The 23,086-nt window shown below is 39.0% G+C and overlaps 1 long non-coding RNA gene and 1 pseudogene across 2 annotated transcripts in view; one reads left to right on the plus strand and one right to left on the minus strand.

Annotated features, from left to right (window-relative positions):
* LOC149036593 (trafficking protein particle complex subunit 11-like) overlaps nucleotides 1-12,301 on the plus strand; it is a 32,815-nt pseudogene extending 20,514 nt beyond the window's left edge. The window contains exons 18-35 of the transcript XR_016181665.1: nucleotides 81-216; nucleotides 526-595; nucleotides 1,654-1,711; nucleotides 2,261-2,395; nucleotides 2,784-2,955; nucleotides 3,289-3,419; nucleotides 3,616-3,659; nucleotides 4,017-4,113; nucleotides 5,106-5,165; nucleotides 5,578-5,643; nucleotides 6,093-6,149; nucleotides 6,908-7,015; nucleotides 7,495-7,546; nucleotides 8,337-8,428; nucleotides 9,520-9,653; nucleotides 9,872-10,027; nucleotides 10,893-11,324; nucleotides 11,934-12,301. The product of XR_016181665.1 is annotated as a trafficking protein particle complex subunit 11-like (transcript). The remainder of the gene's footprint in view (nucleotides 1-80; nucleotides 217-525; nucleotides 596-1,653; nucleotides 1,712-2,260; nucleotides 2,396-2,783; nucleotides 2,956-3,288; nucleotides 3,420-3,615; nucleotides 3,660-4,016; nucleotides 4,114-5,105; nucleotides 5,166-5,577; nucleotides 5,644-6,092; nucleotides 6,150-6,907; nucleotides 7,016-7,494; nucleotides 7,547-8,336; nucleotides 8,429-9,519; nucleotides 9,654-9,871; nucleotides 10,028-10,892; nucleotides 11,325-11,933) is intronic.
* LOC149036596 (uncharacterized) overlaps nucleotides 10,031-23,086 on the minus strand; it is a 105,738-nt gene continuing 92,682 nt past the window's right edge. The window contains exons 3-4 of the long non-coding RNA XR_016181673.1: nucleotides 13,470-13,655; nucleotides 10,031-10,530 (exon numbers count right to left, since the gene is read on the minus strand). This is a non-coding gene — a long non-coding RNA (uncharacterized LOC149036596). The remainder of the gene's footprint in view (nucleotides 10,531-13,469; nucleotides 13,656-23,086) is intronic.

Raw genomic sequence — 23,086 nt, forward strand, 5'->3', positions numbered from 1 at the left:
CAGGACAAGCATGTTACGAAAAACAACTGAATTCTTATCGCTGTATCATTTCTTATTTTTCATTGGAAAATTACAAACAGAATGAATGTCCTGAGCCCGAGCCAGGCTGTGACTTTGAAGTAGTGGAAGAAGCTAAGGAGCTATGGAAAACACTTAAAGTAACACCACAGGCACCCCAAGTATTTACCATACAGATGGAACAAATAGCACCATTTGGTAAGAAAATGTCAACTCTATTGTGTATTTTTTCTCTTTGCGCTGATATCATTTCACAATTTACAGAGGCAGAAACTGAATTTGGCTGTAGAAACTGCTAAATTCAATTTCCAAATACAGCAAATAAAATCTTGCAGGGTAGGAAACTCTTCTTTAATACCCTTTGAAACCAAGGCTTGATAAGGTGACGGGTAAAATCTTTAAGCTCAAAATATTAATGAGTGAATGAATTTATTTTATTTGTCTTATGCAAAGGAGTGTGTGATATTTTAATATTTCCTGTTGTTTTCAATTTTGTTCTTTCTCCAGTGGAATGTAAGCCAGTCTTTGATTCAGTTTCAACAACAGCAGATTCTACCATCCTTCAAATTTACTTAAGGTTTGTAATGTCCTCTTAGAGTCGCTTAATCCAAAACAGCTTTCACCCTTAACTCTCAAGCTCTTATTAATTCTCCAAACCAATGACAGATTTTTCTTTTGATGGTGAGTCATGAGAATTTCGTTTTATACGTGACAAACAGATTCCATGATGCCGTGTGTCTGTTCATTAACAGATCACAGACGACGTCAAAATGTTGAAATAACAAAAAAGTGATACATTTTCACGTCTGCACTGAAATTATTTAGCTCTGCTATACATGGTAACGATTCGGTGATTCTTTGTGAGCGTTATGAAGTACGCGATCTGACCCCAAACCTCTCTGGTTTTCACTCTGCTGCTACTGTCGCGCTTTATCGTGTTTTACCCTCTGAACGCATGGAAAGAGAGTTTGGTGTTATGTTTGACAAACAGGTTCCATGATGCCGTACGTCTGTTCCATAATAGATCACAGACGACCTCAAAATGTTGGAAAGAACCAAAAAGTGATGCATTCTGATGTCATCTGTGATTTATTATTAAACAGACGTACCGTAACATGTCGTCGCTTTCTTGAATATCCCTTGATGGATCATTTTCAGTTCTTGATTCTCGTAAACTTTCTGTTTTACAAATTATTAAAGTATGGAGAATTTAAGTTCTGATTACTCGTGGGAAGAATATGGTTAAGAGGAAGCTTTTAAGAGACCACAACCTTGGTTCAAAACTGTCAGCACTCAAGTTATTTAGCTCTGTTGTGCATGGTGACGATTCGGTGATTCTTCGAGAGCACATTTTGATTGAGTGTTGTAAAGCAACCTAAAATAACCACAACGGTCACTCAGGACAAAAGAAAATATCACGAGAAGTTTATGAAAACTCAGCGTACAAACAAACTGCCATTAAGCGCGGGAAAAGGCGGGAGATTGGTCGAGAGAGTGGCTCGACTTTTCAAGACCGATCTTTGACCGTAACGAAGAAAAACTGATGTAGTCTCGGATTACCATTGACAATCAATTAAAAGTTGTTCTAAGTAAAGGTCTAAACACTCGTTATTGTTGTGTGTTATTATATTTCAGGGTTTCTTGCCCGTTTCCCCTCCGATTCTCGAAGATTGCCGTTTTCTTTAGCAATCAGGTAAGTTAAAATATTCCTATATACGTAAGGCTAGTGTTACTTTGTTTTGCCAAAATATGAAAGCACAGTTTAGTCTCGCGCTTACAATAGCAAGGTAACTACCACAGCTAACCGGAACGAAGGTCGACCATAAAATGCACCAAGGAGAACTAAAATCAAACAACTGTGTGCAACAGTAAGTGTAGGAAAACGCGGATAATAAAAGCACGATTGGTTTGGTTTTGCATATGGCGTTGAGCTGGTGTCTTATTGTCTATGATCTTGAAGGCGTCAAAAGTGAAATGTATTCATTTGTGGTCACTTTGGATGTGGATCGCAATGTTTCGACTGCATACTGCCAGTCTTCTTCGGGCGATGAGGTCGATCGAGTACACGTCACTAATATGCTCTTGTGCTCAGCTGTGATTGGAATTTCACGGCTGTGATTGAGTGCTTGGAACAGGCTAATTTCGTGTCTGCTTGCCTGTAATCATGCCATGACACTCTGGATGCTAGTTTGGTTGCATTTTCTACTGGCCTGACTCAATTTTCTTTTATCTTTTATCTTAGTTTTATAACCAACAGTGTGTTGTGGAGACTGGGTCCGCTCAAGGGGAGTGTGGACTGTATCTTCTTCCAGCAAAGACCAAAGTCATACCATTTCAACTAGTGCCCCAGCCTGAGGATGTTGGAAAACTACTTCAAGTAAAAAAATTACTGAAATACCTCGCCATACGAGTCTTTGCACTTATCAATAATTTATTCGTATGAAATGATAATTGTCGCAGTCAGCTGACGAGACTAGCAGCCAAAAGAGGAAAAGCTAATGGTCTTTTACTAGAAACTATCTTTAGAGTATTGCTGCCAGTCCAAAGTAAGATTGCCCCCCCTCCCCCCGCTTCCCGCACTTTATCATTCCTAGGTGTAGAGTAAAGAATTTTTGCCCAAGAACATTACTCAGTGATCCCAACCCAGGGCTCAAAGCCAGATCTCTCGGTAGTGTCACCGGCAAAGTTTGACAGAAAACTTTTTTCCGGAGGAGACTGCTTTAAAAGCGACTTCAGATTTAAGCTTTCTTCGTTGTGGTTCCTAGGTCACCTCCGTTGCTCTGGAGTTGGGGTCCCATGTCTCGGTATGCTGTACTGGTGTAGAGTGGCTGGGGAGGGGAGACTGGTAACCAAAGCCTCCCCTTTGTGTCATACGGCTTAAAATCCGCTAGCAAGGAGGATCAGTTTGACTGGGATGAGTTGAAGGTCATCTCGAAAAATTAAGTAAGTCATGCTTGTTTTCCATTGAATCTTTAGCAACGGAGTGGAGTAAATATGAATAATTATTAACAGACATAGAGGTGAATCGTTGTTTCAGTTTGTACCACACAAACTGAATAACTAGTGGTCCAAAACATTTTTAACGTATCTACCTCCCAGTTAGCCAATCAGTGCGCGCAAAGAACGGTATCCACTTGAATGGTAATTGCTTACAGGCTTGAATCACATGGCACTGAGAGTTCTTCGGAAAGTAATTAGTCAAATGAATAATTACGACCTCAGTAAGGTGGAATTTATTGTTGATATCGGTTCCCTTCGCGAACTCTTTACGCCAGAATTGAACCGCGCAAGCCTAAAGTTAATATTACACTGAAGCATGAACCACCCGCCCTCGTAAACGAGCTTTATGAACTTCAGCTGGTTGTTGAGAGCTTGGAAGATACACCGCTGAGAGACCTCAGGTATGCCTTTTCAGTGTGTTTTTATCTCAGTGTTAAAAAAGAACGTGAACCAGTTCTCTCCTCTCCTACCGTCTATTTTTTATCTGAAAGTAATGCAACATGTCTTTGCCTTTCTCACATTTTCGTGCTTTTGTCGGTTTTCGTGAACCTAACTCCTCTTTCAAGCGTTACAACAACAATATGTACCTTTTTTTAGAGCATGGCTTGGATTTCAGGATGAGCAGGAATCTCCCGAAAGAGGTGAGTTTTTAAAAACAACAACGTCTTCCCGAATATTATATTCTGATATGTCAGTGAAGATATTCAATCTGGGAGAGCCTGGGTATTTTCCTTCGTTATAAGATTAGAGCGTTAAAGCGCTTTTTGCTTGAGCGTCGTAAACCAAAACCACAGGAATCACAACAGCCAATCAGAAGAAAGGAAAATAACTTTAAGAGCCAATTAAAGTTCAAGGTAAAACCGAAGTTTTACATCTGATTGGTGGAGAGAGTGGCGCTAGTTTTCTGGACCAATCACGCAGCGAAGTTAGGCAAAAATTTAATTTTTGTTGATATGTTTTCGTTCAAAATGTCAAGTTTCTGTTAATTGTGTTCCCAGGCGCTTTGATTTTTAATCAGAAGTACCCGCAGCAGATCAGGCTGAGAGAGATGCAACGAACTTTTTGGAATTTACTGTGGATGGAATGACTGATAAGGTATGAGAGGTTGTATAAAGGATGATACTTGGCCGTGTATAGCTACGAATTTTATCTTCGACCCTTGCGTCTCTACCTTTAACCAAGAAGCTATGCATTTCAGAGTGAAATTTGATTTGCGACACGTGAGTTGCTTCAGATTTGTGTACAGAAAACTTGGATGGTGGTGGTGAATTTATTGTTTTGTTCACATTGAGAACCTCATGACACAAGCTGAATTTTTATCCTTTTAGACGTTTTTGGTGTGTAGTACTCTGATGGCTGTGTTTTTTACGATGTTGCCGTATTTTGACAACCGATTCAAATTTAAAACCAACGAATGAAAATACGCAGTGATACTATACATCAAAACTTCTAATAAGTTATTCGTTATCCAACTGAGTTATTCATACGAAAATGTCGTCCCTTCTTTTCTCCAATAAACCAACTCACGGAAAGCATAGCAAACCTGTCAAAAAGGTTTTTTTTTTTTTAATCTTTCTTATTCTATTCACACAACATGACGCTAACGACATTGCTGATCCTAGCAGTATGCTGGACGTGTGTCATATATGAGCTTCGTAAAGGGCATTGCTTACCATGGAGTCTCTGTGGCTCAGTGGTAAAGCATCGGAGCGCGGAATCCGAAGGTTTGAGGTTCGATTCCTCATGGGGAATTTTTTTCTTTGTCCTACAATTGTGACTAGACGAAAAACACCTTTCTCTTTTTCTTTACCGATCTTAAAACTAACCATCTTTTTACTCGATTTACAAGGTTTTTTTTTCAGTACAAAGTAACCAACTGTCGAAGTAACCGTACAATATAGAGGGTAATTTGTACTCGTTGCGCGCGTTATTTCTTTTTGATATTCCATGTAGTGCTGTTGGATTAAAAAAACTGCCTTTACTTCGTTTGTCTGGTGTGCAGGAAAAATAAGGCTTTAACACCAATGAACCATCGTAGTTCACGTCTTGCATATTATCAATGTGTCCCTTTCGTCTTTTCTTTCTAGATCGAGAGGTCGTACTTTGTCAAATGCTCTCAAGTAGGATCGCGGACTGTAACAGCAAAGGTATAATACTTAAGTAAGCTATAATTGTACCTTTAATCGCAATTCTTTGGGCGTCTATTTAGAGACCTCAAGTCAAATTGTCGTGCAATAGGTAGCCTGCAGAAGAGGCGTTTTTAAGGCGAACGAGGATTAGAGAAAGGGGAGGTGTGCCTTATTTTTCCCCGCCTTTCCCTCGTACTTCACTTCCGCTTGCCTCCGTTCGTCCTATTGTGCATGTTCTGCGGGCTATGCGTTCCGTTCAGTACGTAGTTAATAGATCTCTATACAATACCTTTAGATACGCAATATTTTTGTATGTTCTTACTCTCTTAGGATCGAGTTTCAAGTTAAGATATCTTGCATTCTTTGAAAAGATTCCTATCAATGCTTAATCATCCTAATCATTTCCTTATTTTTTTATTTTTTTATGCAGATTATCTATACTGTAGATGTCCAAGTAGAACCAAATTCTTCGCCAGTTACCTGTACCTGTGCCAAGGTGAGATCACTCTTTTGTGTCTTTAAAAGTAAAAGTAAGGCTACCTCTCAGTATTTCCACATTTAATTTTAATTCTCGTTCGCTTTGTAATGTAGTTGCACTTGTGAATGTGAGTTGCACTTGTAACATGGAGCGCTTTTCGGTTGACTGTCATAAAACCAAAACCAAAGCAGTCACAACGGCTAATCAGAAGAAAGGAAAATAACTGAAAGAGCCAATGAGAACTCAAAAGAAAAACAACAATACCCAAAGGGCGGGAAAACGTGGCTTTAGTATTGCATCTGATTGGTTTAGAAAGTGGCGCGAGTTTTCTGGACCAATGGTAGAACGCAAGTAATCTCAGATTTCTTTCTACACGCAATTAAAAAATCCTCTACCTGGTGAATACAAAATCACGACGACTTTTTGCTTTCTTCTTTCTCTACTGTCCTGATTTATATTCGCCCTAGGAGGAAAGTGTTGTTATAAGACTGTTATGCCATTTGAAATCTCTTTGTCTCTGACAGGTAAGGGAAAATAGGAAATATTTTTTACGATGTAATCTCTTGGAATTTATCAAACTTGCGTTTTTGGCTATGTTAGCAAACTTGCTCTCGCTCTTGTCTCAAATTTTTTTAATTACATTGAAAGTTATGGCATAAATTAATGCATCTATAAATCCGTCAAAAGTTTTTGATCGCTGCATAACTCTACGAATATAAACCTGGTCTGGTGCATCAAGAAACACTTTCTGACTAACACGCATCTGAATGAGGGTGCTGTGGTTTGAATTGATGATAAGCGCTAAGTTGTCTTTTACCACGCGATGAAAATTCAATTGTAAGGTTCCTATACAAAGTAACGCAGTGTCTAGGCAAGTAAATGGGGACCTCAGGCAGTCAGGAAGGCAACGCCGCAGTAAACGATGGTTTAAAAATGAATTTATAATTTCGCGAATGGCTAAATGCGTTTACTGCTTCTTGTAGCGCCACACGTCAACCGCAGCTTAACGTATGGCAGCGGCGTTGAGTTCCAAACGGGCGCTTAGATAGTTTGCCATCGGGTTTTCCGTTCACAGACCACACAAATTTGGTTGATTTCAAGTTGTTGTTTTGCAAAAAACGGGTAAGACATGTACAAAGTTTTGAAATGCACGTGCCGATCAATTGTTCTGAAAATTAGATATTTTGTTTTGTTATGCCCTCGTCGTCGTCGTGGTTTGCTTTTGGGGTGTAAACCAAAGCAATGTAATGAGTTCAAATCATTGATTTGCGTTTATTCTCAGTTGGAGAGACTGGATCAGCTGTTCGAAGAAGAACCATTCCTCTTATTAGCTGGCATCAAATGCACCTCACCTTGGCCTGTTACCATGGTCACCACTACATTGAATATGGTGAGTTTACGTAAAAACTTGATTTGTCTTCCTTTAGAAAATATAGTCGTGAAGATAAGTTAATGGAGCAGGAGAGCAAGTGCTGCAAGATATTGGGTGCGGTGGGGTGGGTCGGAGCGAAATCTCCGATTAAGTGGAAGAGTGAATCTCTGGGTTCACTTAGTATCCCCTCCCCCGAGTCAAGCTGGGAATGTATATATACTACAGCTTTCGTGCGTGTGCCGGAACCGCGCGAAAATAATATGTCATGAATTATTTTTCAACCTTTGGATAAGATGACATGTCTCGAATTGATCTTCTCAAACTTACTGCAATTTAACTCTTTGAAGAAAAAGTAGCCTGAGAAATTCAGGTTTTATCGAGGATTGACAAGGAACCTATATCTTCTTGAGAATAGTCGGTTCCTACTTTCAACTGTGCTTCGAATTAGAAGCAGAAATTCTGGAGAACTGTTTGTTTGTTTGTTTGTTTGATTTCAGTCTCCAGAAGTGAATATTGTGGGCGAAGAGATGGGATCGCAGCTGCAAGGAAGTAAGGAATACATGTCTGTGTATTACGAGAATAACCGATCGGAATTAGTTAAAGATGCGTCTACTTGCATTGCTGTCCCCAAAAAACTGTGAGATTCTCGTCGTTAGAGTGTATTAGGCTTCTTTATAACTAATCGCCGAACATTTGGGGAAACTAGACAAGGTTGAGCGATATTTTGGACCAATTGAAGGAGGGGGGAATCAGCAGGGGAAGACAAGGGAATTTTCCTGAGGAGCTTCAAGGCTTTCAAGGCCCCCTCCTCATACTAGACAAAGTTGAGCGATTTTGTAGATCAATGGAGAGAGGGGGTGGGGGGGGGGGGAAATCTGCATGGGAATACGAGGAGAATTTTGTTGAGGCGTTTTCAAGGCTCCTCTTAGTTTTAAACATACCGGGAAAGGTTGAGCGATTTTTTAGACCAATGTAGGAAGGGGGTAAGAATTTGCATGGGAATACGAGGTGTATTTTGTTGAGGATTTTTCAAGGCCCCTTAGTGATTGGAGTAGGAAAGTTGCACAACTCTCTCTCTCTGTCAACCAATCATGAAATGCAAAGTTGAAACCAGTGGCGACTTGGCCATCCGCGTTTTCCCGCGCTTCAGGCAGTTTGCTTGATTTTTCTTCGTGCTCTCATTGGTTCTGATGAACCAATTTTATTACTTTGGTTTTGTGGTTTTTGCCAACACTCAGTGGACCCACTGATGCCTTTTCAACTGAACCTTATTTAGGGGAATATATAGAAGTCCTTTCGTTTCTTGATTTAATCATTTTACATTGTTTTAATTCTTTAGAACTTCTGCGGCTGATAAGTTTCCAGTTGTGGTCACAGAGCTCACTTTCCCCTCTGTTACAGTAGAGAGTGTTCCTTTTGCGATACAGGCAGGTACGTTTCCAACAGGGTTAATCATACGGCAATATGCCAAGCGTCAAAATCAAACTATACTGGAAAAGGTTTATTCGTGCTTCTACACCTTTGTGCAGGCAAAGTCGTCCAGATGTGAGTTTATGTTTCAAATACAAGTTCAGTAGTGTTCTTAGCTGCGAGGATTTCTTAAATTCGTTTCTTCACCGCAGTGCAAATGTATGAATTTCATATATCTAAAATCATTATTCATCACTTGGATGGTTAATTTGGACCCAACATATTGACCAGCTCCCAGTTGGCTTGTTAACTCAGTTGGTAGAGCGCTGCATTGGTATTGCAGAGGTCATGGGTTCAAATCCCGTACGGGCCTGAAATTTTTTTCAGGTCCTATTTTCAACTACTATTTCAGTAGTGTTGTTAGCTGCGAGGATCTCTTAAATTCGTCCAAATGTGTTACAACTATCAGTCTTACAGTCAATTTGGTGAAATTCCGGGCCAATTGGCATAAACACGATAAAGTCGATAAGGTTGTGCGAAAGCACTCTTACTGCGCGTTTTACAGGGTTTCAAATTGTTGAAGAGATGAGGAAACCTCACACGCACTAGGAAAAGCCACTCATAAAAAAACGTGGTTAAACTCAGTGTTCATAAATGTATAGAGGGGGTACGTTTTTAAACATGATTTGGTGCTACGTCAGTGGGGGTATTGAACAATAGTCATGTTTTATTAACAAAGTTAATAAAAGAAATTGGTCCCTGTAAAGAGTTTCTCAAGCGGACCTCTCGAGCGTCAGCCCTACGTCGATACTTCAGCTGTAGAAATCCTTTACGGTGGCCAATTTACATTATCACTTCAGTTGATAAAACCAAATTATCTTTGAATATATGTATTTGTTAATGAATAGAAAAGGAAAGACGGTAAATTTAAAGCTCCGTAATAAAGTAAAGAAAGATATTTTTTCTTCGTCATACAAGCGTGGGACAAGGAAAAAGTAAAGCTTGCCATTCGAGAGCGGAAGTCGAAATTCTGGGGCTCTAATCCTCATGGAGGCACGACCTCGTTACAAGACCAAAGAAAAAAAATTTATTTATTGTACCGTTTTTTTCAGATTTGCCTGCATACGGCTGTGTACAGAGCCCACTTTTCGTAAGCTATCTCGTCCGCAATAGAACGCTTCAAGGTCAGGAAGTCGAAGTCACAGTGGAGCCAAGTGACGCCTTTATTTATTCAGGTCATAAACAGGTTAGTTCAGCTTACTTGCTACACGTAAAACTTGTCTCATGCGAGGGGGTTTGGTGAAATAATATAATTGAAGAAATATATCATTGGCTACTGCGCACTGATTGGCTACTCAAACTCCCAATATCCTTTGCTATTTATCTACGAGAAACGCGGGCGGAATTCGCCAGAAGCCAACGCAACTTTGGTGAATAGTTGTTAACTATGAATTTCATCTCCAGATTCAATTTCGTCTGCGGCCAACTGGCGATCACAGGTTCAAGTTCAGTTTGTACCCTCTTTACGGGGGCTTTTTGACTCTTCCCAAGCTGCATTTCAAACTGCCTCGCTTTCAGGTTAGCTGAGATGAACATGCGCCGACCAATGTTTTTATAAAGGTAAGAAACTTTTTTTATGTCCGAAACGTGAAAAAATGCAAATATTTTGCAACGCGTTGGCAGAACATCGGATAACGCTTAATTTGGTTGGTTTTATTTATTAACACAATCATCAGAAGATGTTTCTACGATCTAATTCGGTTCACTAAATTAGTTATAAATTATTCAAGTGTTTGACTACCGTAAAGTTTACGATCCAAATCGCCATACTGGCTTCTCGCTGAAAGGCTGTATCCTTTAACCTTTTCACTCCCAAGATATTTTTATTAACTCTCCTTACTGTCTGTCTTACGATTCTTTAGATGTAAGTTCGGAGAATTTGTTGATGGATCAACTGATAATCCCCTAGTTGATTTTTTTTTATTCTCATAACTTGTCTGCTTTATATTGTTTTGATATTGTAAGGAGAAATTCTGTCTTAAGTCACTTATGAGGACTTCCTGACTTGAAAGTGGATGTGAATTCTCAGGCCCAGTGGCCGTATTTGCAACACCTTTACGGCCCTGAAACGGAAAACAAAACAACAAAATAAACAGCTGCAGTAACCTTGTTGGAAGGGATGGCTGTGTAATGTGTTATTACACAGCGTGGACCGACTGTCTGAACAAATTACACATACCAAAAATTTATTAGTTATCAGTTTTAAAAGTTAGCACGTAGGATATCCTTGCGAAAACAGGTCTAGAAGTTTTTAGTACAACTAGCGACTGGAATACCAGTGATTAGTCATAAAATGGATTAGTCACAAGTTTTAAAAGTTAGCATGTAGGATATCTATGCAAAATCAGGTATAGAAGTGTTTACCATAATCAGAAACTGGAAATCCATTGGAAAACTCATTTATAACGTGTCTGTTATCACACAGCCTCGAGGCCGGGAATTGGAATCTGAGAAGAAGCTTGGTTACGAGTACTAAAGATAGCTAATGGAACAGTGGAGACTGGAGGCAAACTTTCCAGTTATAGTCACAATAGGATTTTAAGCAGCAAAGTGATGCAGCGGAGATTTGAACCGCTGTAAACTGCCAGCCACATGAAGGAAATTCTTTAGTGGGGGCTTTTGTCCACTGGCTGGTGAATTGCAGGATGTTTAAGGCCAAACAACTCTGTGGTTAACAGATACGCTTATGTGTTTTTGCGCGCATGTCGTATCGATATCACGTAGAATCAGTTGCACTACTTCCTTTGGGTGGAGTAAGAAATTAAGAGTAGTGCTACTACATAGAACGACGACTTGCCCGGAGTTGACTTGGAGTGACATGTTTCCAGTTTTGTTCATATTTAACCCTTGAAATTTCGTATTGCTGGTTTTCACGTGACGTCACTAAATTTCAGACTTCAGAACTATTGATCCTCCTGAGATTTTACTTTCATGATGTATTAGAGCAGCTAAAAACTAATATTCAGACAAATTTTCACTCCAAATGGGTTCTTGGTTTAGTGATAGACTACTCTTGAATTTCTAAGCTTTTGCGTGACGTGGCCTTTGCATGACGAGCGAGAGAGCTGTTATGTTGGTTTAAAAGGTGACTTATTTAGGGAAATTCAGCTATCTGAACAGTTCTTGTATTAGAATAAAGTATTATTGTTACGTTTATGAGTTCTTAGAGAGATAAATTCACGCTTTTGTAGCAAAACTCAGTGACAGATGTTTCTGCTGGTTTCCGGCCGCCATGTTGGTGCCCATCTAGGTGGGCACCAGCATGGCGGCTCCATACAAATCTCTATAAATTTGGGAAAAACGTTTCTCCTCATATCTTCCGTAAGAAAAATTGCTGTGACCTGAATCTTGGCGAGAGTCTTTACATATCTAGCTTCTTTCTATTTCCAGATTCTAGACTAAATCGATTGAACGGTTTTTATTTTTTATTTTGATCTATTTTGAATGGCGTGACACTGAAAACCAGCAATAGAACGCTTTTTGACAAAGTGTCGTAAAACTGAAATCAAAGTAATCCCAACAGCCAATCAAAAGAAAGAAAATACTTTGAAGAGCCAAAGAGAAATCAAAGTGAACACAACCAAACTGTCTAAAGCGCGGGAAAACACGGGCGACCAAGTTGTGGTTGATTTTAGTTTTGCATCTGATTGGTTGAAAGAGAGTGGCCCGAGTTTTCTGGATCAATGACAGAGCGGAGCAAAACCAATGTAATCTTAGATTGAAAATTGCCCTATGAGTTCAAGATTTCTTTCGCGTGGTCGTTGACTTGGGCCAAGCCTGAATCAATTATCACACAGAGAAATCAAAAGCGAATGATTAAACTGTTTAGTTGAACTCCTAAGTTGAACTCGTTCAAAACTTAACAACGAAACAGGCTCATGATTTTTTTAGACACCTGGACAGTATGAGGCTACGTAGTTGCATAGCGAATCAGATTGCAGCATTTCTGAATTTCTACTTATATATGATTTATGTGCCACTCTCGCTAAGAGCGGTCATCTCGACTTCCCGTCGGAAAAAAGTTTTCTTTTATTTTTTGCCCATGAAAAGTGTTTAGGACACATGTTTCAAAAATAGTTTAGTTGTTCTCCAATTCTCTTTTTTTGCTTCGCCACAAGCCAAAAATCATTTTTGGCTAGACCACTCCTGCGAACAGCGATCGAAAGTGTCAATTTCACAGATTTTGTCCAGCGCGCAGCGACTGCAACAATGTAGCTCACGGAATTCTATCTTGCTACATGTTACAAGGTGTATTCACTTAGTTCACAGACAAAATATGGAAACTTCAGCTGAAATATTTTTCATACCAGCGTGATCAGAGGAGACCCTGTTCTTCGACTTTAATTTGCATATCAAAAATTCACCACTTTATACGAAAGAATTCTCAAAATGCAGGCGTTAATCGGGCCGAAAAAGCATATCAGTGCATAGTTTGTATACCAATGAGGTCACGGATTACCTCAAACCCGCGGGTATATCTCTAGCTTTCATCCACCAACTTCTTAAAAACAACGCAAATCCATGTGTTTGCTCAATTGCGCTCGTGTCAAAGATCATTTGCATGATTCTTGGAATTGACCAAGATCTCCTTTTGACAGTTCAGACTTCGTTCGTTTATCTTCTACGTTGAGGATTTTAGGTTTTCACTGCAACTGAATGGAGATTAGATGCCGAGTTGTCCTAAAACGCTGCGTAAACGTTATCGGTCGTAACGCTTGCGCGCTTGCGTGACTTACAAAGTAGACAAAGGTGATCGGAAGGCGCCTTCCCGATAATTTACGTTGAAATATCAGGTCATGAACTATGCAGTGTGGAGAAGATCAAAATTAAAGAATAAAATTTGGCACTCTGGTCATAACAGACATATCGCGTTGCTTGAAAGGACACAAAAATAAGTTAAAATAGGTTGCAGTGTTTATATTTACAAAACAACACGCATACACTCTGAAATAATTCTTGCAGATTCTTCCGAGATTTAGTATACTGAACCCGATGAACTAACCCTCCTTTCCGCAGATTTGTTTCCATCACTAATGATGTTACGCTCTTATGGACCACAACGGTTTTGAGCGACAAACTCGACATTTCCCTGCGACCATCAAAATCAACTGGACAAATCCAGCTTGATATATTGGGTGACGTGATTGTGCAAATTTTCCCCCTTGCCATATGGCCTGTTTCGCGGGTTCTACAAATTGAAACCAAAATTAGTTAGTGTAACAAATCAGAATCAAAAGTTATTAAAATGGACTAAATTACATTTTAATGAGAATTTTAACTTTTAAAAGGGTTTACTTAATTCATGGAAAGCAAAGATTGGAGTGGCTTTGGATATTTAAGCCCTGATTTCTCTCCTGGGACGACGTATCGAGTTATTTGAAGTATTACCAGCTATCCAGCGGAATCCTCGATTACAAGTTAATTTTGTTTCATTCCGGTCAGTTTGACCACGATATGGAAAAAGATAACAGTTATTGGTATGTTCTAAACATCTGAACACTTTAAGAAACATTAGAAATGCGGTGGAGGTACTTGTTAACAGCCACAGCATAAGGGAAAATGTGAGGCAGTGAAAGAAAGCCAGACTTACTGGATTGAAGTTACGGAATTTAGGTTGTACTCGTATAACATGAGTAATATATTTGCAATTTCTCGAGAGTGAAGGCTATTATCTAACTAAAAATTGGTTCGTAAGTGCCTATCTGTGCTATCTGCAATAGCAGACAAAACCAAAATTCTCTTGACAAAATCAAAGGACAAATTGCGTCATGACGAATTTTTGTCTCGATTTTTGTATCCGCTTAAAACTTCAAAACTGTCAAATTTCGTCAGAGCTTGATCTGCTCATGAGACCAGCTGGCATAGTTTACCAATGGACTCAAACTCCAGTTTCAGGATTCATCGGACGTCGTTTCAAAGTTTTAAAGTCCACGAGTTTCGCGACAAAAAAAGTTAATGTCTTCCAGGTAAATTTTAGTGAGTTCAATAACAAGCTGGTGGCAGCTTTTACGACAAATGGAGTTTAAAACTCGGTCTCCTTTCACTGCCTCACATTCTTCTTTTTGCTCTGGATGCTAAAAAATACTTTTACTACGTTTCCAGTGTCCTTTAAGGTGTTCTGGTGTTTAGAACATACCACTAACTATTTTATTTTTTCCAAATCAGGGCTGAAATACCCAAAGCCACTCCAATCTTTGCTTTCCGTCAATCAAGAAAACATTTAAATGATAAAATTATCATTATAATGTAAAATTCTTCAGTTTATTTGAATAACTTTCGATTCCAATTCGTTACATTAACTAATTTTGGTTCCAACTCGCAGCACCTGCGAAACAGGTCTCATATGACAAAGAGAAAAGTTTGAACAACACGTCACGCAATACACCAAGCTGGGTTTGTTCAGTTGATTTTGATGGTCGCAGGGAGATGTCGAGTTTGTCGCTCAAAACCGTTGTGGTTCATAAGAGCGTAACATCATTAATGACGGAAACAAATCTGCAGAAAGAGGGTTAGTTCATCGGGTTCCGTATACTAAATCTCGGGAGTAACTGCAAGAATTGACAAAATATCGAACATGGATACATTAATGTTTTGTTCAATTACATTATTGTTATGCGTTATAATACAAGTCTTAAAATAAAATAAATCAAATTCATCCGGAATAAATCGATTTTGGATGTCATATATCGATGTTGTGCAGCATACATTGCTTTCCTGACTCATTCACGCGTGACCTTATATAACCAAGAGATGTTCAATAAAACTAAAAGATGAGGAAGCGGAAATAGAAATGACCGGAAGTTAGATTAAACAAGAAGCCCCGGAAACTAACATTTTCAAAATGGCGGAAATGGAGGCAGACGATCAGTGAAGTTTGAGAAGCACTATGCAAGGTGCACGGATTTGGCTGCCCAACATCGAAGGATTTTTTACGTCTTTGGTTAGGCTACTGGAAAGTGCAGAAGGGCAAAGGAACACTGCGTCCTACGACTCGGCTGAATTTTTTAGTCGCCGTTTACGAGAAAACGAAAGAACTCTTGTCACTTTGACTCTAAGAATAGTATTCAAGAATCTATTCGAAGAGTGGATCCGGTTCTTCGCACTTTAAGAGCAGCGCAGCAGATAATTTGTAGAGTGTACAGTGTGCCATGGCTCAATGCGTTATGGTAAAGTAAAAGAATTCGTTGAAGCGCTATTTAGTTTAACACTACCTTCTTTCTAACGAGTCTCTGTTTAGGGGGGTCTCCTTTTTTAACAGCCCCCCCCCCCCCCCCTACACCATTAGAGCCCACCACCCCTTTTTTCAAAATAGTCAGGCAGTTTGTTATTTCTCTAGGGACAACACCCCCCTGGGGGGACTGCTGTATAAAAAGGACAGGGATACTTGTCATACTTTTTAGAGTTTAAAAATGCAGGTTTGGTTGGTATGGTGGTCAGTTCCAAAAGGTCCACAGCGGGAGCTTTTGCGCTACCTCTTAGGTAGGGTCTTGAACAGAAAAAAATGATTTTTCATCCAAGAATTCTTCCGATATCAGCCCGACGAAAACCGGCGTCATTTTGCAGAGTTTGCAACTGTTGCAACAAGTTCGTTTAGGTCAGAGATCACCTCAACTTCATTTGGGAAGGCTTCTTCTATTCTTAGAGTCAGTGACAAGAGTTCTTTCGTTTTTTCGTAAACGGCGACTAAAAAATTCAGCCGAGTCGTAGGACGCAGTGTTCCTTTACCCTTCTTCACTTTTCAGTAGCCTAACCAAAGACGTAAAAAATCCTTCGATGTTTGACAGCACTTCGTCAAAATTAAACCAAAGCTCCTTAATATGCGACAACTAAAAATCAAATGAATTATATTTTGAAATAAAAACACCCCCTATTTCTTACGAATCATCCTCCTTCAGTACTAGCACACTAAAGTTGGTCAATTTTACTGTTTTTTTTGCATAATTAATAAGGTAAAAAACCAAATTTTCGTTTTTCCCCATTTTCTCGGACACATTTGAATTTTCAAACTTTGAAATAATTTTTTGAACATATCTCCCTAAAAGGGTTTTCCAGGCAAATTATCAGAACTTTCGATTTTTTTAGCCTGGCCAGCGATTCTCGATATTTACAGTCACGGCCTCTTCAAAACGTTTCCGTTTCATCTGAATAACAAAATAAACATGGCAATTGTCGGGAAAGTCCCGACTTTCTTTCATTGTTTTTGTCTTTTCACTTTCAAAAGCATGTGCTACGAAGTCAACAACTTGGTAAGTACGAGTAGAAATGTTTAATACGGGGGTACACAGCTTTCTATATCTACAAATAAATTTGTAACAGAAGACTTTTATTTTAAGTAACTTTGCATGAGTAACGTTTTAATGGAAAAGCCTCAAATAAATGCTATTTTGTCAATGTGTATGTCCTGTGCCTATCCAGTTATGCGATGTTATGCAAATCGCAACCATGAATAACACACGTGTTAGGATATCCAAACACGTGTGTTTGGAAAACATTAACAGCCCTCTTATCTTTGTACTGAGTACTTTTACGCTTTGAACGTTCGAGCAAAGAAACTTCCTCTTTGCAACTTTTCGGCGGTCGAAACCACTAAAAGTACTCAGTACAAAAATAAGTGGGCTGTTGATGCTTTTCAAACACATGTGTAATTGTCGGGAAAGTCCCGACTTTCCTTCATTGTTTTTGTCTTTTCACTTTCAAAAGCATCCGCCACGAGGTCATCAACTCGGTAAGTACGAGTAGAAATGTTTAATACAGGGGTATACAGCTTTCTATACTACAAATAAATTAGACACAGAAAAACTTTTATTTTAAGTAACTTTGCATGAGTAGCGTATTAATGGCAAAGACTAAAATGAATGCTGTTTTGTTAATGTATACGTCTAGCGCCTATCATGTCATGCAATGTTATGCAAAAATCGCAACCGAAATGGATGAATTTCTTTCAAAGTGACTTCGTTAAGCCTTTGTAGCTTCACATCTTACCAATCATCCTCATCGGCTATGACTGAAATGTTCGTTTTTAGCGACACTGGTATGATAAGTAAGCTCATTAATTTGTAATAAACTGCTAAAACTATCTTTTCAAATGTTGTCGTATTGCAGAATGTCAGGAAAGCTTCCAGAACGCTATAGTACTGAGGCGTATCCTTCTTGTTGGGCTAAGACTTTTAACGCAGCAGCACCTACAACTTGGAACTCACTGCCAGAACCCATACTAATCATGATGACATTTCAAAATTTAAGACTTCTATTAAGACTTTCTTGTTCAAAGAACATTTCAATCAGAGTTCTATTAGAAATATTACGATAAGAATTGTAATTTTTAATTTTAATCTTAATTTTCTGGTGCGAATTTTTAACCTGTACCTTTATTTATTTGTGGTTTATTATGATGGATGTAAATTTTGATCTACAAAATTTTTGGTCTTAAATATTCAGTTGTAAAGCGCCATGAGCCTTCGGATATGGTGCTATAGAAATCCTTATTATTATTTATTATTATTATTATTATTATTATTATTGTTATTATTATTATCATGGGACGCCATATTACTTTCCCAGTCTCCAATACTGTTGAGCTGACTTTTGTTTAGAGCATCCCTAGAGGAGACACCCAACACAATACAGGGCTATACCCAAAACGGAAGTTTTAAAATTGGGAATTGTCCCGACTGCAATTCAATGTTTCTCTTTTCACTTTCAGAAGTATCAGCCACGAAGTCTACATCTTGGTGAGTACGATTAATAATCTTTCATATCACACAGCTTTCCATCGCTCATATGACTGAGTAACTCAAGAGAAATAATGCTTTTTTGGGAAGACTCAAGCTATTTCGATCTTTATGTTTGCGCTCTGTAGTTACTTATCATTCGAATAACACGCGGCGAAAGAATCGCCAATGTAGTGATATACATTTAGAGCACCTTTTTCAAACCTTTGTGGCATTATATCCTCGTTCTTCATTCCTGCACTATGTAGTTATGTCACGTTACGAAAGAAATTCGTTCCAGAACGACTTTTATACCTTTGCGGCCTTTCACCCTCAACTCTATCCTCATCAGTTAAGATTTAAAACCAACGCTCAATTTGAGGAAATGACGATCCAAAAAATAATATCAGACCTATCTAAATTATGACTGTATATCTATGATATCATAAGATATTGGTTGTGATTCATTACGTGGTTTTTCAGTAGGAAGTAACCGTCAGGTTTCCCCAGATTTATATTGGTTCGACTGCGTTGTTATGGGTGTACCATGAATCCGCGTAAAATTCGTTGAAAGTTTGAAGATATTGTTCGTGCTATTCGTGTTATGCCTGACTAAGGTAATATGTAACAATTAATCGCCGAAGGCGAAGCGAATTTTGCTTAATAATCCTGGAGACGAAGTCAAGGGGATTACTGTCCTATATGCGAGTATAAATTAAGCGTGGGGTAAATATTTGTTTAAACAGAATTGCATGGTTAGCCGCGGGTGCTTTCAATTTCTTTTATTCTGTCCCAATTGTTTAGTTGAATCTTATCGAGATATTTAGCCAATCTCCCCTTGAATTGAACAAGTTTGTTTATTTCATTCAATCAGCAAAATCTTCATATTCCTCTTTTGAACAGTGATACGCCAAACTTAATGGCATCTTTTGCATTCTTCGGAATTGCATTTCCTTCGCTGCCCTGAGTGAAAAAGAGGGAGCCCAATACCTATCGGAGACTCACAGGATCCGTGTCATTCCTTTTTTGACGACACTCAGGATCATTTAAGATAGTCTAGAGGACTATCACAGCAACACTGGTGCCTTGATAATAGGCAATCCCAAGGTTGATTGGCTGCTGCCATTGCCATGTGCAAGAAAGGAAGCGGATGTGGTCGGACGACTGGTAGGTGTTCCGCCTCTTGTAGACGAGAAAGCAACGAAGCAGGCGGTACTTGAGCGGATAAGTTCAGTGAGCCTGATACATATTGCTGCTTATGATAATGCCGAAAGGGGAGAAATTGCCCTTTCCCCATTCCTACTCCCAACAGTCGAAACACCATCCCACCACAGGAAGCTTACATGTTGACAATGGCCGATGTCTCACAAGTGAGAGTCAGAGCCAAACTGGTGGTACTTAGCTGCTGTCACAGTGGAAGTGGAGAAATAAGAGCCGAGGGAGTTATAGGAATTGCCCGCGCGTTCTTAGGATCCGGAGCTCGCTCGGTGTTGGTTGCGCTGTGGGCCATTTCAGACTCAGCAACAGAGCAGCTGATGAATCAGTTCTACGAACACCTTGTTGAAGGAGAAAGTGCCAGTAAATCCCTTCATCAGGCTATGAAGTGGATGAGAAAAAACGGCTTGACTAACGTGTCTGAGTAGGCTTCGTTTACACTGATTGGAGATGATGTGAGGCTCGAGTTTGACAAGCAAAGGTAAGACTCAGTCCGAAAAGATATTTCTAAATTTGAAGTTAAATTAGATGCGAAGGTGGCTATGGTTTACTGGTTCCTGTCTGTGGGCGGTGATCCTTTGTTACCTTGAGCATCAAGGCTACTATGACATCTATATCTATCTATTTATCTATCTATCTATCTATATATATATATATATATATATATATATATATATAAATGAATGTGGAGGTAGAGTCTACCTTAGCATTAAGTGCTCAATGCTGTGGTAGCAGAGCTAAGTATTCATAAGTTAAGGAATTAAAGAGGACGCATCGATTCTCTGTGACTCTGAGTTTCGCGCCTAAGCGCTTGTCAGACAGAACTTTATTCAATAAAGAACATATCTCCTTATATACAAATTAGATAAGAAGCTAATTAATTCACTAGTGCGATGATCTAATCTACATGTGAAATAAAGATTCTATAGAGCTATTGTTGGCGGCTTGTGAAATTTGCTAAGCAAAACTTATTCTCGTGGCGGCATTTAGAAATGAGTTCTGTTCTTTTGTTTAATTAAGACGGCTTCTTAGCTCTAAGTAAATAAAGTTTTTCTGTGAGGCACAAGTGACACCGCTTGCTTTTGTTGCTCTAGACCGGGGCGATCGCTAAAATACTCCAGTTAATTGTAAAATTGGTGTTGTTGTCTTTGAGTGTCCAGATATGCTTTGATAGTTCCGTGCTGTTTGAATAGTTTCTGTTCCGAAAAGAAAGTTTGTGTTTCGTGTTACGTTGTTTAAAAGTTCCTTCAGTTAGTCCAAAGTAATTCTTTCCGGTTGTGTCATTTTCTGTAGTTACGTTGGCGTTGTAGACGACGCTTGAAGTGAGGCAGTTGTTTTTTTTAGAGGGCAGTCGTTTGTTTTCTTGCAGTTACAGTTGTTTTCTGTGGAGGGTGTCTTGCTTGTTTCGAGGATTTTTCTGTTGTGTTTCTTAATTATGGTTTGTAGGTTGTCTGTGCAGCTATAACTAACTTTTATGTTGTTTTTGTTGAAAATCTTGGTATACCTGTGGCTTTCGGAAAATGTTTACCTACGAGGTTCAGAAACTCTCTGCCGATGTTTGTTTGTACGTTCATGCTGTAGGGCGGATTAAACCAAATTATGTTTCTTTGTCTGTTCTTGCGGCTGTTCTGTACGGTGTGAGTTACAGGTTTCTTGCGTTAAGTGTAGGTTAATTTTTCGTCGTTTCCACATATCATATATAATTATATATCCATTTATAATTATACATATATATATATGTAGAGTTGCTACAGACGCTCTCTGGAGAAAACATAGAATCGCGAAGCTGCCTCTCTGCCAATTAGACACAGGTGTTAGCCATTTATATTTTTAGATATTGTGCTTGGTATAATTGTATTTGTTTTGTGTCTAAAATATTAGTTGAGTTAATAATAACCGTTGTTTTTCACCTTTTGACAGAAAAAGAGACCCCGACAGGGTGAATGATGAGAACTGCTCAAAGGGAACAGAGCTAAAAGTTTTTTAATAGGCTTTTTAAATTAATAGAAAAAAGAAGAGAAAGTACTCTATCCGGTATTTCATTAAAATTAAAAAAAAAGCTATCCCAAATTAGGGAAGATCTAGTTCAATTTTTTGCGCTTTCTTTTCCAATATTCTCAGAAAAATGCATTGGTTACGTACTCAACAATTTATTTGTTGTTTTTTTTACATAAAATGATATTTCTGATATAATAAGCGCAACACAATGTTCACTCACGTAAGGCTGTTAAGTAAAGAGAAATCAGTAAAGTTAAAACGGTATTCGATTCATCAACATTCATCCCCATGCTCAGTTGTAATAAGGTATGGGAAAAATGACTGATCAGCGGGCTAAGCCAAGCTGGGACAAAAGTGTTCAAGATACGATACGACTAACGGGAATTTTTCAGGGGGGAGGGTGGGCCGTTCACTTCTTCGTGGCTCCGCTGAAAATTGAGCTAGAATGAATCATTTTCACGCCAAACCAGAATTTAATATCGGAAATTATGTAAATACCCGAGAGACTGCTCAACTAGCCATGACATACCCATCATTAAATGTATTTCAACTTCGCATATCATCATGAGTGTTATGAATAGTAGTTTAGGTATGAAACGAACCACTAAAATCTGGTTTGATTTTTTTTTTGTCAAAACCTTTTCCAAGGTTTAGTTAGCAAAACCTTCAATTTTTTATGAATGATTTTGATGTAGCATCTTAAAGGATCCTTGTCAACCCCACGCCTCTACGGAGAAATTCGTTCATATTAACTCAACGTTTAGCAGAAATGGTGCCGGTCTGTAAACACTTTTTGGCGACGCGCTCCACATTTAAATAAAAACGTTCAGAGATAAAAATACGACTAAAGAAGGGGATAACGGATACCTGACGAAGTTCTGAAGAAATACAGTCTGGGGTTATCTGCTCCAGTAGAGAAGGACCACTTAATAAACAAAGAAAACAGCACACAGAAGAAAAGATTGCCTTTTGTCATGCAAAACCACGCGGCTTTACCGATCCGATCCTCAAGAACACACTGGTGGGAAAATGGCACCTTATTCAAAATTACACCGGAAAAAAAAATCATTAAAATAAATCCCGGTCAGATATAATCTTTGAAGACAGAAGTTTAAAATCGCTTGCGGATGGCAGGAGTGTCATGCAGGCTCGTCAGTACCCGTCAACTTTTAACTGGTCACTTGCCTCTTTTAATATGCACATTGCGCGAAGCTTGTCGACGCTTTGGTGCAGAAAAATCTTTCCAAATTAGGCTCTCGGCACTGAAAATAAAAATGAAGGGCGTGATCGCATGAAGGTTTATTCCGTAGATTTCTCTGGTTGGTTCACCTCAACTCGTGTTACTCATCTTTTGAGCTGATTTCTTAGAAAGAAAGATTATCGAACAATTTTCTTTTAAACTTTCATTTAGTGTTCCTCGTCAATTTCTGTTTCGAAAATACAATAAAAAAAGATCGGTTACCGTGCTTTTCTAGGAGATTAAGTGGGCCAAACTTACCCCATTTATGCCTGTACTGGCACTAATCAAGCGCATCAATTCATCGGTTCACAGTGCTGGGGCTGGGAGGGCTTTTCGAGCAACTCTTGGAAAAACTTGATGGGCAGAAGTGTCGAGCATAGGGAACAAGTGGATATATAATTTGTGGGAAAACCACGCAAATTGAAATGACATCAACTCAGAACGTTCCACGAGTCT

Source organism: Pocillopora damicornis, chromosome 12 (genome assembly GCF_964200805.1).
Source record: "Pocillopora damicornis chromosome 12, jaPocDami1.2, whole genome shotgun sequence".
NCBI lineage: Eukaryota > Metazoa > Cnidaria > Anthozoa > Scleractinia > Pocilloporidae > Pocillopora > Pocillopora damicornis.